Here is a 13,835-nt window from a genome sequence, read left to right on the forward strand (position 1 = left end):
AAGAAAGAAAGAAAGAAAGAAAGAAAGAAAGAAAGAAAGAAAGAAAGCCAGTGAGATGCAGCTTTGACAGCCAATATATTTCTGGATCACCTTCATTATAGACCAACAATGTATTGCATCCATGCTGAGAAAGTTTTCAATAAGAAGTAACTGCCACTGTGCCAGAGGTTATGACATTTGGAAGTTCAGCAGTGTTGGAGAAGTGCAATGAGCTTAAACAAAAGCTAGATGCACATCAAAACACTAACATGTGAGCATCATTCATGTTGCTTTCTGTCACTTGTATAAAAGGACAAATCTATATTTTTCTGTTGGTGTTTGTAATTTTTAGAGATTTTTTTGAACTTCCTCTGAACTAACTGGATTCCATTTACAGGATCTATTTGGCAGTTCATAACCATAAAGCACCTGTTGCAATCTCTCAAAGTTAGAAAAGTATTTCCATAAAAAAAAACCTTCAATTTCCAGTTGCAATTTGTAAAGCAACAGACAAATACTTAGTTCTAATAATTTTAAATCAACAGTTGCCTTTATAAGTGAACCTCTTTCACCCTTTTCTGTTTAAAACACATTTTTTCTTAATTTTAATCTTGTTTAAATTCTATTCAATATCTTATTTTAAGTTATTGTTATGGCATCTTTGAAAATATTTTGTTTTTCTTCAATGTAAGGTGTCACAGGATAATTTGCTTTCTATGTGTGTTTGAAAAGTTAGTAGCTGACTTTAGGAAAGGAACAGAACTTTTAAAATACAATATGAGTCTTTCCTGTTCAGATTTCCAGGCAGCTTCCAAGAAATATTTATAGCTTCAATATTTTCACGGATAAAACCCATGTTTTCAATGCCATCTACTCTCCTCCTACCTCTCCATATTTCTGCTCCTAACCATTTTACAAGACTAAAGCATAAAGTTAATATAAATTTACATGGCCAAAAATACCAAAAAATTCTCTGTAATAAAAATGCGTACAGCAACTGACCCATGTTCTATTAGAAAATTAAATTCAATTTTTAAAATGTGTTTTAGTCTCTTTTGCTTTTATTTAAACTTGACATTATTTCTACTTTCAAACCTGTGGTAAATGCTACTTTGAAGTAGCTTTTAAAAGTGCACATTAATTAAAATTATATAGACAGGTATGTTGCCAAAAAGACATTCAATGCTGAATCTGAGAGAAAAGGTTTCCAAATGCTGTACAAATTGCAAATGTAGTGTGCCATAGAACGTGGGCAGCTGCAGGATGGAGGGCTGCCAGTGCACAGCAGATTCTGATGGCAGCGTGATGGACTTTAGCAGGAAACTAAAGCCAGTCCTGAAGGGCAGACAGATATTAGAGGACAAAATGTGATATACAATCCAACTGTAGTATGCCCGGAGAATGAGAATGAGGATCATTCTCGTTAGAGGGTCAGTATGTAAGTTGACAGAAACAAGCCTCTAAGAACAAGTATCAGAGACAAATGAACAATCCAAGCATGATGCTCTGGAAAAATCACCTAAGTTTAAGTCGATAGGCCTGGCTGCAATTTGGGCACCTCCATTTATAAGCTATAAGACCTTTGGTCGGACTTGAGATTCCTCACCAGCATAATAGTCTCTCATAGAAGTGCTGTGGAATGACACAAAATAACTTGTAAACAATTCACACAATTACCTGGTCACACTATAGTTTCTGAATAAATGATGGGGTGGGTTGTTTTTAACCTTCTTCCAAGAGACAAGAAACAGATGATCAAAAGGAATCAAACTCATAGGAGAAAATGAGTGAGAGATTAGAAGTAAGGTAACTAGTTTTGTACCTCAGATTCCAACATTTTACATGGTTCCTACAATATAGAGGCCATTGTTCTATGCTGCATGAAGCCCTGCAAGTACGGGGGGAAAGGTGAGAACACTGGCATGAAAAGATAAAAGCAAGAGTGCCTGGGTGGTAAGACGTAGATCTTGAAAAGGGGTTGGATGCTGAAATTTAAAAGCTTAAATCATTAAAGTCTCTTTATTCTACCATTTTAGATATTTAGAAAGCTATGAACCCTTTAAGGCTTTACTAATATCCCAACAAAGCAATGAAATTGTCACAGACCCTCCTAATATGAAGCCAATTTCTCCTGGCTCAGGAAATTTGCAAAGGACTAATTCCCCAGAGTTGTCCAGTACACTGACACCAGCCCGCTTCTTGAACAATGCCAACCACAGTGTACCAAAAGAAAGCTTACTTTAAAAAACTCAGCCCCCATAGATTACTATATAAACATAAATTACAACAGGCCAAGTTCACAGTGTCCCCAAGAGAGACCTTTCCTCAAGTATTCCTCACACTAATCTTGCAAACAGATTTTATTACCTGCACTAAGGAGAAGCGACTGAGGTATATAGATTACGGCATATGTCCAAGACCACAATCAATCACAAATGGTAGAGACAGTAATCCAACTCCAGTCTATCTGATTAGCTTTTTAGGAGAAGTGAAGAGAAGGAAATAATTTGTGTTGGACATGTTCGGTTCTCACAGGTGCTACTTCATACTCCTGAGTTGATTTGTTATTATCTCCACCTTCTGAAGAATAAACCCTTTTCTTAGAGCCTGAGTCTACAACCTTAACTTTTCTCATCAGTGCTTGTGATAAGACTGCTTTCCTTATTTCCAAGCTACCTTTTCATGTCTCCAGCTCTCCAAAAAATGATTGGTTGTTTGATTGGCATAATGGAACAATTTGAGAGACTCCTAGTCCTAGCTAGTGATTATCCTGGCAGTAGAGTTCCTGCCCTCAGCAATGAGCAGCCAAAATAATTGGTTTTGCTTCTTGAAGTCATTCTACCTGGGTATGACAAACTCTAGTATTCCAAAAATCAGGGGAGAGGGTTAGATGCATAGCTTAGATAAGTTACCACACAGAGAAATATACAGTCTATCAATGATGAAACTTAAATCCAATCAAATCAAGTTAGTGACTTATTTTCTCATAGGAGCACTTTCTATCACCTCAAGAATGGGATGACATAACCCACAAGACAGTATACCTTGTGTACAGAGATTAATAACTATCCCAATTATTTTCTAACATTTCCAAAAGGTTCCAGAAGCACAAAAGCAAACTCAATGACAATATCAATAATGTGGGTTATATTTCACAAAACCCTTCCTCTGCCCATTATGTGAAAGAGGAAGCAGTATTTCAGGCTCACTCCAAGGCATACATTTCTGTCCACTGTTCAATTGCCAGTGATAGGCATATTAGAACAATCAAGACTCATTGCTTACTCCTTCAGAATACAGGACAATGGATTATAGTCTAATGAGGATAAGAAAGAGTGCATGGATTTCCTTTACATTTTCTTCATGTGCTAGTTTTACCTGCACCAACTATAGTGGGTACCATAAACTCCAACTCTTCTACTACAGAGCTTAGAAGCCCTATAGGACCCTCTCAGAACCCACCCAGCTCTGAGAAACTAAGACTCACTTTAATCAGGAAAGCACAGCACACATTTTGATTTATATCCTGACTTTTTCCATGACTATTTATTTGAAGACCAGGCTACTATAGTTTAAACCAGTGGCTTTCAATCTACTAACCTGTGTCAGTTTATGTCCCCTGAGAAGTGTACATCAAGACATGATTATAGATAACAAGATTGTTTAGGGGAACATCTGTGGAGGATGTAGGAGGAGACATCAGAAATAGGAAGGGAGAATATTCAGACATCAATGCAAGAGTCATACCTGAAAGGGAGAAAGGAAAGGAAGTTTGGATAGGCAGGGCTTCCAACTGAAGCATGGTTCTAAGATAGTCTCAGCCAGGTTAATGGGGAATCCCTAAGCCAAAGTTGATTATTAGAAGAATCATGCTACTGCAGAAATTTCTGGTGCTAGTACCTTCACATTACTTAGTCATTAGCTGGGAGCAGCCTCAGGAAAGTGGGGCCTGGTCTGGATACTCCCTCAGTCTCTTCTACGTCTAATGGTTTTTTTTTTCTGAAGATGTCAAAAGTGGATGTCTTTCTCTGATTTTCTTTCTCTTTGCATATGCATTCCATCTCTGTTGTAAATGTGTGAATCCAAAAATGTGACAACTGGGACTACTGGTGCTGCTCCATGCAGCAGGTGATTTAGAGGGAAGATCTGAGATTGATTCTTCCACAGACGCCACACCATCCTGAAAATTCTGAATATTTGAAAAGTGAGAAAGGGGAAATACTGTTGTGGGCAGATTTCTGTAAAACTATGAGTAAGTATATATGCAGCCTCAAAAATTTTACTCATTTTGAGTAAAACATGAGTAAAATTCATGCACAAAAGGAAGCCTAAATTGTTTACTCAAAAATGACTAAAATTTCTGAGGCCACATATATACTCATATAGTAGACTTATTTCTGTGAAATTAACTGAAGTTTCTCACCACTCCCCATTCAAGTGACCCCACTGCCTTGGTCAAGGTCCAACATAGCTGAATGCAGAGAAAGAGAAGGGAAGTTTTCACTTTGGGATTTAAAAATAAACACTTGAATTGAAAGTAGGTGAAAGGCTTTGTAAAAGAGAAACTTTGGAGAGTAAAATGAAATATGTGTTTTTCATTGTTCATCTTTTAGTCTCTCTAAATTAAGTCATTAAGAAGTAAGAGAATAAAGTATATTTTATTAAATATTAAAAATAAAAGAGAATGAGAGCCAGTTTATCCTCTACATTTTCTCCCAATACTAGATAAATATTACCTAACATGTAATAGGAAAGAACTTAGGAAAAGAAGAGATAAAGAGATCTTAGATGCCAGGTTCTCAACAACCCTAATGAGTTCTTGACAAGGGCCTGGCATCACCTCCCACTCCCGGACTCAAACCAGATGAGTAATAACCATGATAAGCCCCAAGGAGCCATTTGAACTCCAAGAGCAGAGGGAGAAGGGACATGTGTCTTCCTTCCTGATGAAGGCTATGGAGGTCACAAGCACAGGAATGATACATGAGAATATTCCAAAGTTTCCCATGCCCACAGAAAAGGTACACAAGGTAGCTGAGTGAGCTAATGACTAAAAGGTGTCTCCAGGTTCTAACAAGGAACCACAGAGAAGGGTGACCTATCTCAGCACTACTCAAAGTGTGAGCCACAGCAGAATAGCAGTTCACAAACTGGTTGTCAAGAGAGAGTTCGGGTGCAATGGCTCACGCCTGTAATCCCAGCACTATGGGAGGCTGAGGCAGGTGGATCATGAGGTCAAGAGTTCGAGACCAGACTGACCAACATGGTGAAACCTCATCTCTACTAAAATATAAAAATTAGCCGGGCGTGGCGGCGTGTACCTGTAATCCCAGCTGCTCTGGAGGCTGAGGCAGGAGAATCATTTGAACCCGGGAGGCAGAGGTTGCAGTGAGCCGAGATAGCACCACTGCACTCCAGCCTGGGCAACAGAGTGAGACTCCATCTCAAAAAAAAAGTCAGTTATAAAATAAATTTGAAACTGAAAGGAAGCATGGAAGCATTTAGAAACTTTTATAACAATTGGCTTTGCCACAACATCCAAATGCATAATCAGTGGACTCCCTTTTTGAATAAAGTATAGAGCAATTTGTAGTTTCACATTCATGTGCTGAGTTGCACACTAGGATCGATTAAGAAAAAATCAGGAAGAGGAAGCTCATTCTTCACCTCACGTATTTGAAAAGCACTAGCCTATTTAATTCATAAAGAGACTAAAACAGGTCCAGGGAAATCTTAATGGACATGAGACTAAATATCAATGGCAAAAGTCTAGACAGGACATATTATACAGCAGAGAATACATTGAGTAGCAGTAGTTCAATGCCCTTCTAAGCCATAAATACCAGCTGGCATGGGGAGCCTGAAACAATAGACAAAACGCTAAAGTAAGTGAGTTTATAGAATTGACCAGATGTCACTAGGTATTGTTGGACTTCAGATTAAATTCAGCTATATTCAAGACTTAAATAATCATGCTCTTATCACTCTAGGTTTTGTGGCCAGAGAAAATATCTGTCTTGCTCTAATATTCCCTAACAGAACATTCCAGCAAAATCTTCCCTAAAGCCTGAAATACCTAAGATACCCCATTTTAAAATATTGGAAAAAAAAAGTTGAATAAAAATGTGTCCTCACTCATTCATACAAAAGGAAGCCTGAATTTTTCCACTAAAGCAAACCTGGAGGAGTCTGAAGGAACATGTGACAATACGTATATATTATTTCATTTTGTGTTGAGAAATAACTTGGTGGTTTGGATTTCAGGAATGGAAATGTAATCAACTAAATTAAAGAAAAGAAGATTTACTGAAAAGAGATCTGATCCATAGACAGGAATGGGTGCGTTACTAGAACAGCATCAGAGACTGAGGTGACTCTAGGGAATGGACCCACCCTCAGTCTTCTCTCTAACGATGTCTTTCTCAAGGTGTTAATTAAGGTGGGTGCCTTTCTATTCTCCTCTTTGCATATCCATTGCGTCTTTGTCGACGTGCTTCTTTTTAGTATTCACAGCAGCTGTCTCTTATGGCCATATGTCCCAACTCTGCATCTACCCTTCAACCTCAAGCAACAGTGATAACTAAAACTTAGGTCACATTTCTGAAATCAAGGACAAGATTGGAGTGTTTTTCCCGTTAAAGCAGGGGTCCCCAGCCCCTGGGCCATGGACCTCTTCCAGTTGTAACCGGTTAGGGACCTGGCTGTACAGCAGGCGGTAAGCAACGGGCCAGCAAGTGAAGCTTGCTCCCCATTGTTCATATTACCTCCTGAACTCCACCTCCTGTCAGATCAGCAGCAGCATTAGATTTTCATAGGAGTGTGAACCCTATTGTGAACTGTGCATGTGAGGGTTCTAGAGAATCTAATACCTGATAATCTGTCCCAGTCTCCCACCACCCCCAGATGGCACTGTCTAGTTGCAAGAAAACAAGCTTAGGGTTCCCACTGATTTGACGTTATGATTTGCTGTATAATTTATTTCATTATATATTACAATCTAATAATAATAGAAATAAAGTGCACAACAAATGTAATGTGCTTAAATCATCCCCAAACTACCTCCCCGCCCCAGTCCATGGAAAAATTGTCTTCCACGAGACCGGTCCCTGGTGCCAAAAATACTGGGGACCACTGCTTTAAAGTGGACCACAGAGGTAACACCCTCCTGGTCAGTCTTAGACTGACTGTGGGTCAGTTACTCTCCTTAAGTCTACTCAGTTTTGTCTTATTAGAATGGAGAAGTGGGAAAAGGTTAAAAATCATCAGAGTCACAAAGACTGTTCTTCCATCAAGGGGATAGGCAGAAGAGTTTCATCACTAATGGGCAATGGGTTTGGTATGCTGAGGCTTGGCATATCCATTACACCTGAGGGTAAGAGCTGCTCTGAGATCCAACTGTTTTCTCTTTGCCAAAAATTTTTAGGCATTGCTAGCAGGAAAGCCCCAGAAGCACAGGGTAGGCATAATAATCATGCATTTTTTTCACAATTTATACCATGTCTGGACTTGCTTCTCAACTGTTTTTACATTTCCTACTCTCCTTTTTTTAATCTCCATTTTAAAAGAAGGGGATTATTATGTAAACACATAGTTACCCTTTCTAAGGTTCACTGCTAGATTGGAAAATGCTGTGATATCAACCTGAGTCATTTGGCTGTTATATACATGTGATTCTATTCTGGGCCCAAAGTACCTTATATAATGACACTGCAAAGACAATAGGATTTAAAAAGAGGGAAAAAAACTCAGTGTCAGCTCTGTGCTTTAATTTTAATTTAGTTGTTAAGGGTGAAAGACGCAGTTTGAGAGTGAGCCCCTTCACCTCAAATAATATATCAAAGTCTGTAGCACCTGCCTGGCACAGTGGCTCATGCCTGTAATTCCAGTACTTTGAGAGTCCAAGGTGGGCGGATCAGTTGAGGTCAGAGGTTTTAGATCAGCCTGGCCAACATGGCAAAACCCCGTCTCTACTAAAAATACAGAACTCGGGTGTGGTGGTGGGCACCTGTATTCCCAGCTACTTGAGAGTCTGAGGCAAGGGGAATCGCTTGAACCCAGGAGGTGGAGGTTGCAGTGAGCCAAGTTCACGCCACTGCACTCCAGCCTGAGCGACAGAGAAGACTCTGTCTCAAAACAACAACAACAACAAAAAACACACAAGGTCTATAGCATCAAAGATGTAAGATATAAGCAACAAACATGTAAGTACGTTACAATTCTTTTTCTATCATGTCTAAACAATTAACCTCAGGGACTCATGACTTGTGAGTTAATCTATCAGCACCCATTCTCTCTGCTTTGTCTTTCATCACTGGCAAGCTACCTTACCACCTTCTCTGCAGGGTTCAAGCTGTATCTGCTTATAAAACGGCCTTTTTCTACTCTTGTCTCAGATGTCTCAACTCATGTCCAGTCAGCATCACCAGCTCCTGTCCCTTAGGATAAAAGGGTGAGCAGAGCTGTAAGAGGTTCTCATGCCCAGGAGATAGCTCACCCTATTTAACACAACCACTGCCACCGTAAACTCTCAGACATGTCTTTGAACAGAGAATGAATGATGGAAAAGAAGTTAGAAAGTATGATTTCACTAAGCTTTACTGCAATTCATTGGGTAACAAAGGTTGGTTATTTTAATCGTTGTTATTTTAGGTATTACCTAGAGCCATAAGTTAAAAAAAAAATGTATTTGTTTCATTAGAGTGTCAGAAAAGGTTGGGTATTTTCTTTGAAAGATCTGACAGGTTAAAAGGTCACTCTTGGTGAGATTGGAAAACAGTGTTAGATAGTTTGAAGGATAAAATAGCCATCCAAGGCTTATAAACAGTGGCAACATTTACAGGCACAGTTAAGGCAAGATTGTGCTCAGTAGAGAGCAGGGACTTTATTGCTGGGGTAGTATGATTGAGATAATAAAGCGCACATGCCTCCTGAAGACATTCACCTGGGAGAAAGAGCAGAGGAACGGGAAGAGCAATACAGGATTGTTTCTACTTCCCAACTCATGATGACTGGGGGAATTGTAGGGCCTGGAGAGAGTCAGGGAGTGAAAAGAGGCCAGCGTCCTTACATGAATGGATGTCTCACTCCGGAAGGGAAACATCAGGAGTGTGAATAAGTGTGTCCCCCTAACACAAAGTTTCCAAACTGTTGGGTCAAAAGAACCAAGTAACTGATAAGGTATCTCACCTATTGTAAGCATCCTGAAGTTGGAGAATTATTTCAAACATTGCTTCTAGTTGAGAATTCGCTCAAACATTTTGAAAAGGAGGCAAACAAATTTTTTAAATGATGGTAAAAATTTCTCATATGGTACATAGGTCAATATAATAGAAGCTGTAATTGCCCTAAAGGTTTTTTTTTTTTTTTAATTCTAAAAACAAATGTTTCAATGTTAACCTGCAGCTAAATAGAGATTTAAACAATACTAAGAACTCAGACTGTCACTTTTCTGTAAATGTAGAATTAAATAACAACACCAAGTTGAAAAGAATATAAGAAGGAAGTAATGTAGGTATATTAGCAAAAGTTAGCAAGATGGTTTTGCAATTATACCAAGGAATCTAGTACTAAATTTTGCCCATATTCAAGCAAGTATTTGCAATCAGGAATCAGAGATGAAGTGTATAAAAATTTTATCTTATTAAGGCCACATTAGTCAAGGTACACAGGTTTTGAAAATATAATCTAGGAAAAAGTGGCATCTCATTAAAAAAAAGGCTTTATGACTTTTCAAGACACAGAGCATTTAGCACTATGTTCTAATTTAAAGATAAGTGACCGGGTGCAGTGGTGCAAGGCTGTAATCCCAGCACTTTGGAAGGCTGGGGCAGGCAGATCCCTTGAGGCCAGAAGTTCAAGACAAGCCTGGCCAACATGGTAAAACCTCATCGCTACTACAAATACAAAAAAAAAAAAGAAAAGAAAAGAAATAGCTGGGCATGGTGGCACACTTCTGTAATCTTAGCTATGTGGGAGGCTGAGGCATGAGAATAGCTTGAACCTGGGAGGTGGAGGTTGCAGTGAGCCGAGATCACGCCATTGCACTCCAGTCTGGGTGACAGAGTGTGACTCAGTCTCAAAAAAATAAATTGTTATTAAATAAATAAAGATAAGTGCACCGGAGCAAAGAGGTTGAAGGTCACACAACCCTCTTGATAGAATAAAGAACTGTAGTTTGCAAAATATTTAGTTCAGCATCCTCATTTAAAAGATGGTTCAAACCTTGTACTGAATACAATCAGCAATCTATCATATACGTACAGTAGACTTTTAATAAACCTTTGAAAAACAAATACACAAGAAACTATACTAACAAGTTTATGATATTGGGAGGGGTATTCTATTAACGTATTTGAATCAAATTTTTAAAAATTGACAGACATTCAAATCCAGACTGAAATTATGAAACCTCCTTCAATCCCTTAAGCAACTAAGAGAGCTGACAACCTCTTTCAATTAAGGTTCTCCTATTCATTTTACAGTTTATATATTTTCAGACAAATGGTAAGAAAAAATATGCATAAAGAGGGAGGCAAAAGTTCAATGACTTTCAGTCTGCTTCAACTTATTATTAAAGACAGATATGGTACTTTATTTTCCAGTGGTTCAAATTAAAATTTTCCCAATTGTCAGTGCAAAATTTCTAGTTTTCACCCAAAGGAAATACTGTAGTTAGGGTATAACTCTCAAGAGATTATAGATAAACTTTGGGTTTAGTGAAATCTGTGGGATCCTAATGTGTGTGTTGCATTCCAGTGCCTTAGAATCATAAATTTAATAAAATCCAGTTAATCCTAGGTGGGTAAAGGACTTAAGAGATTGTGGTTACAAATGCATAAATCCAAACCAAACAGGCTTAGTAGGGAAGTCACTGGTTCACAATGGAAACATTCATGGGGAGGTGTGACTGGATCCAGGTGCTCAGATGTGGCCATCAGGAAGATCTCTCTCCCCATCTTTTAGTCCACTTTTCTATATGTTACATTTTTCACAGGTAGATTTTCCCCTCAGAGCATTCACCTGGAAAATGAAACTTGCATCATTACAGCTCCGAGTTCAGCAGAAAGAAAATTTCTCTTTCTTTCAGGACTTCATTTATGCCAACAGAAGCCCGGGAATTGAGGAGAATCTGGGTCATCTGTCTCTCACAGAAGCAGTATCCATAGCCAAGAAAAATACTTGTGCTAATTAGCCAGGACTGGGTAAATGAACACAACCATTACTCCAACAAGTAGCATCAACTCCACTATGCCATATGGACTGGGAGTGAAAGACGGGTGGTTTACAGAGGAAATGCAATCACAGGAAGTAAAAATGCTGGATAGTAAAAAATGATGGTGTCAGTGGAGTCAGGTTACTAACTGTTGGAGTGTGAGGTTACAAAGGAGAAAAGGGAGTAGGCAAGAATGATCCATTTGGTGATGAAATAGAGTTGGAGAGATCAGGATGACTCATGGTTGGTTATTATAAACACAGATGGTTATCTATAAAAAGATTTATGCATGTGTGTACATACAGGCACTAAGCATTCATCATATATTTCCTTGTCCTGTCAGGTAAAAAAATAGAGAAACAACAACACAACAATGGCAACAAGCACACTTCGTGCAAAGATCTTGGTTCCTCATATCATTCTCCAATAAAAGGAACCGGGGCTCCATGGAGAAATGGATGCTTTGAAAACTAAGACAGGAAGCCTGCAAGATGAATCTGTAGCATCGTATAGTGCCAACAAGTAAGGAAATGGAAATGCTTAAAAAAAGCAAACAGAAAACTCCACAATGAGGGAGCCCAGCACCAACTGAAAGAGCTCACAATGACCAAAGGGGCAAAAAGTTGGGCAACAAAATAAGGCAGTATTAAATTATAACACAAAGTGTGTATGTGTTGATAGGAATACTGATAGAAATAATTGAGTAAATAAATAAAGTAGGAAGGACAAATCTTTCATGCAGAAGAACTCCAAGTACTTTATGTGGAAACTCCCTACTCAAGAAGGGGGAGTACCAACACTCCTTACTCCTCAAGTGTGGGCTGAACTTAGGGACTTTCTTCCAAAAGTACATGACGAAAAAAGGGAGAGAAGAGTAACTTTATAGTGGGGAAAGCTGACAAAAGCCACATCACTCAGATGAGGAAGATTAACATCAGTGATAAGTCATGTTGATAGTATATACTGTTGATACAATAGGAGAATGACACTTTACCTCTGTGGTCTTCCTCCCAAAAACCCATAATCCCCATTGAATCACAAGAAAGACAACTGGTAAATTCCAGCTGTGGAGTATTCTACAAAGTATCTACCTAGTAATCAAAATTCTCAAGGTCATCAGAAATGAGGAAAGTGAGAAGCTATCACAGCCAAGAAAAGCTTAAGGAGACATAATGACTAAATGTAATTTAGTATCTTAGCTGGGATCCTGAAACAAACAGGACATTAGGTAAAAACAAAAGAAATCTAAATAAAATATGGGCTTCAATTAGTGATAATGTATCAGTGCTAGTTCATTAATTATAACCAATGTACCATACTAATGTAAGATATTAATAATAAGAGAAACTGAATGCACAGTATATGAGAATTCCTATACTGTCCTCACAATTTGGAATATAAATCAAAACTTTTAAAATACAAAAAAATCTATTTTAATACATTTGACAGGGCACAAAAAAATAAAGGGAACAAAGAGAAGGATAACATCAGAGAAAGTTAAGGGATATAGAAGACCAATATCCATCATTAAGACTTTAAGAAGAGAGAATGGAGGAAAAATAAATAATAACATCCCCTCCAAAGATGTTCATATCCCAATCCCCAGAACCTGTGATATGTTCTTCACATGAAAAAAAAAAAAAAAAAAAAAAAAAAGACATCACATACGATTAAGGTTAAATGGCATTGAGATAAAAAGATTATCCTGATCATCCAGCTAAGCCCAACCTAATCAAATGAGTCTTTAAAAGCAGAGAACCTTTTCAGAGGTTAAGAGAGTAAGACACCCTCATGAATAATACTGGATTTGTTACTGGTAGCTATATAGATAAAGGAAGCAAGTCAAGAGCCAAGGAATGCAGGTGGTCTCTACAAGCTGGGAAAGGCAAGAAGATAGATACCCCCACCCCCATTGTCTCTAGAACAGTATGCAACTCTGCCAACATCTTGATTGTATCTCAGCATCATATTTCTGACCTACATAACTGTAAGACAATACTTTTCTATTGTTTAAGCCACTATAATAATAATAATAATAATAATAATAATAATCCTATCTGCACTAGTTAGGAGCTTGTGCACCAATTCGAATTTACCCTGAAAGCTGAATTGGACCTAGAATGATGAAAACCATAATATAATCCTGACTGAATGTTTGAGGGAAAAGGCAAAGTACAAAAAATCCATACTAGGCACTAGGCTGGATGAATTACCAAATGTGCATTTAATCTTCACGACAAATGGGTGAGATTTATTGTTTCTATGTAATTTTCAGTTCTATAATTTTCATTTGGTCTTTTTTAAACATTTTTATTTTTATGTTGAGATTTCACATCTTGCAATTCGTTGTGAGCATATTTTAGTTTTATCTCATTAAGGATGAGTGCCTTTAAGCACTTATTATGCTTAAAAATCCTTCTCTGCTGATTCCAAAATATGGTTCACCTTAGGGTTGAGCTCATTTTATATTCTTTCGTCTAGCAACTCTGTTCCATTTTCTTGTTGTGTGTTTGTTGTTGTTGTTGTTATTGTTGTTCATTTGTTTTGGTTTGGATTTTTTAATATATGTTGGGTAATTTTCTATTTTATTTCAGAATTTTGAATGTTAAATTGTGGAGATTCTAAACACTGTTGTTTCCACCCC

The sequence above is a fragment of the Piliocolobus tephrosceles genome, chromosome 3, assembly GCF_002776525.5.
Source record: "Piliocolobus tephrosceles isolate RC106 chromosome 3, ASM277652v3, whole genome shotgun sequence".
In the NCBI taxonomy this organism is placed as follows: domain Eukaryota; kingdom Metazoa; phylum Chordata; class Mammalia; order Primates; family Cercopithecidae; genus Piliocolobus; species Piliocolobus tephrosceles.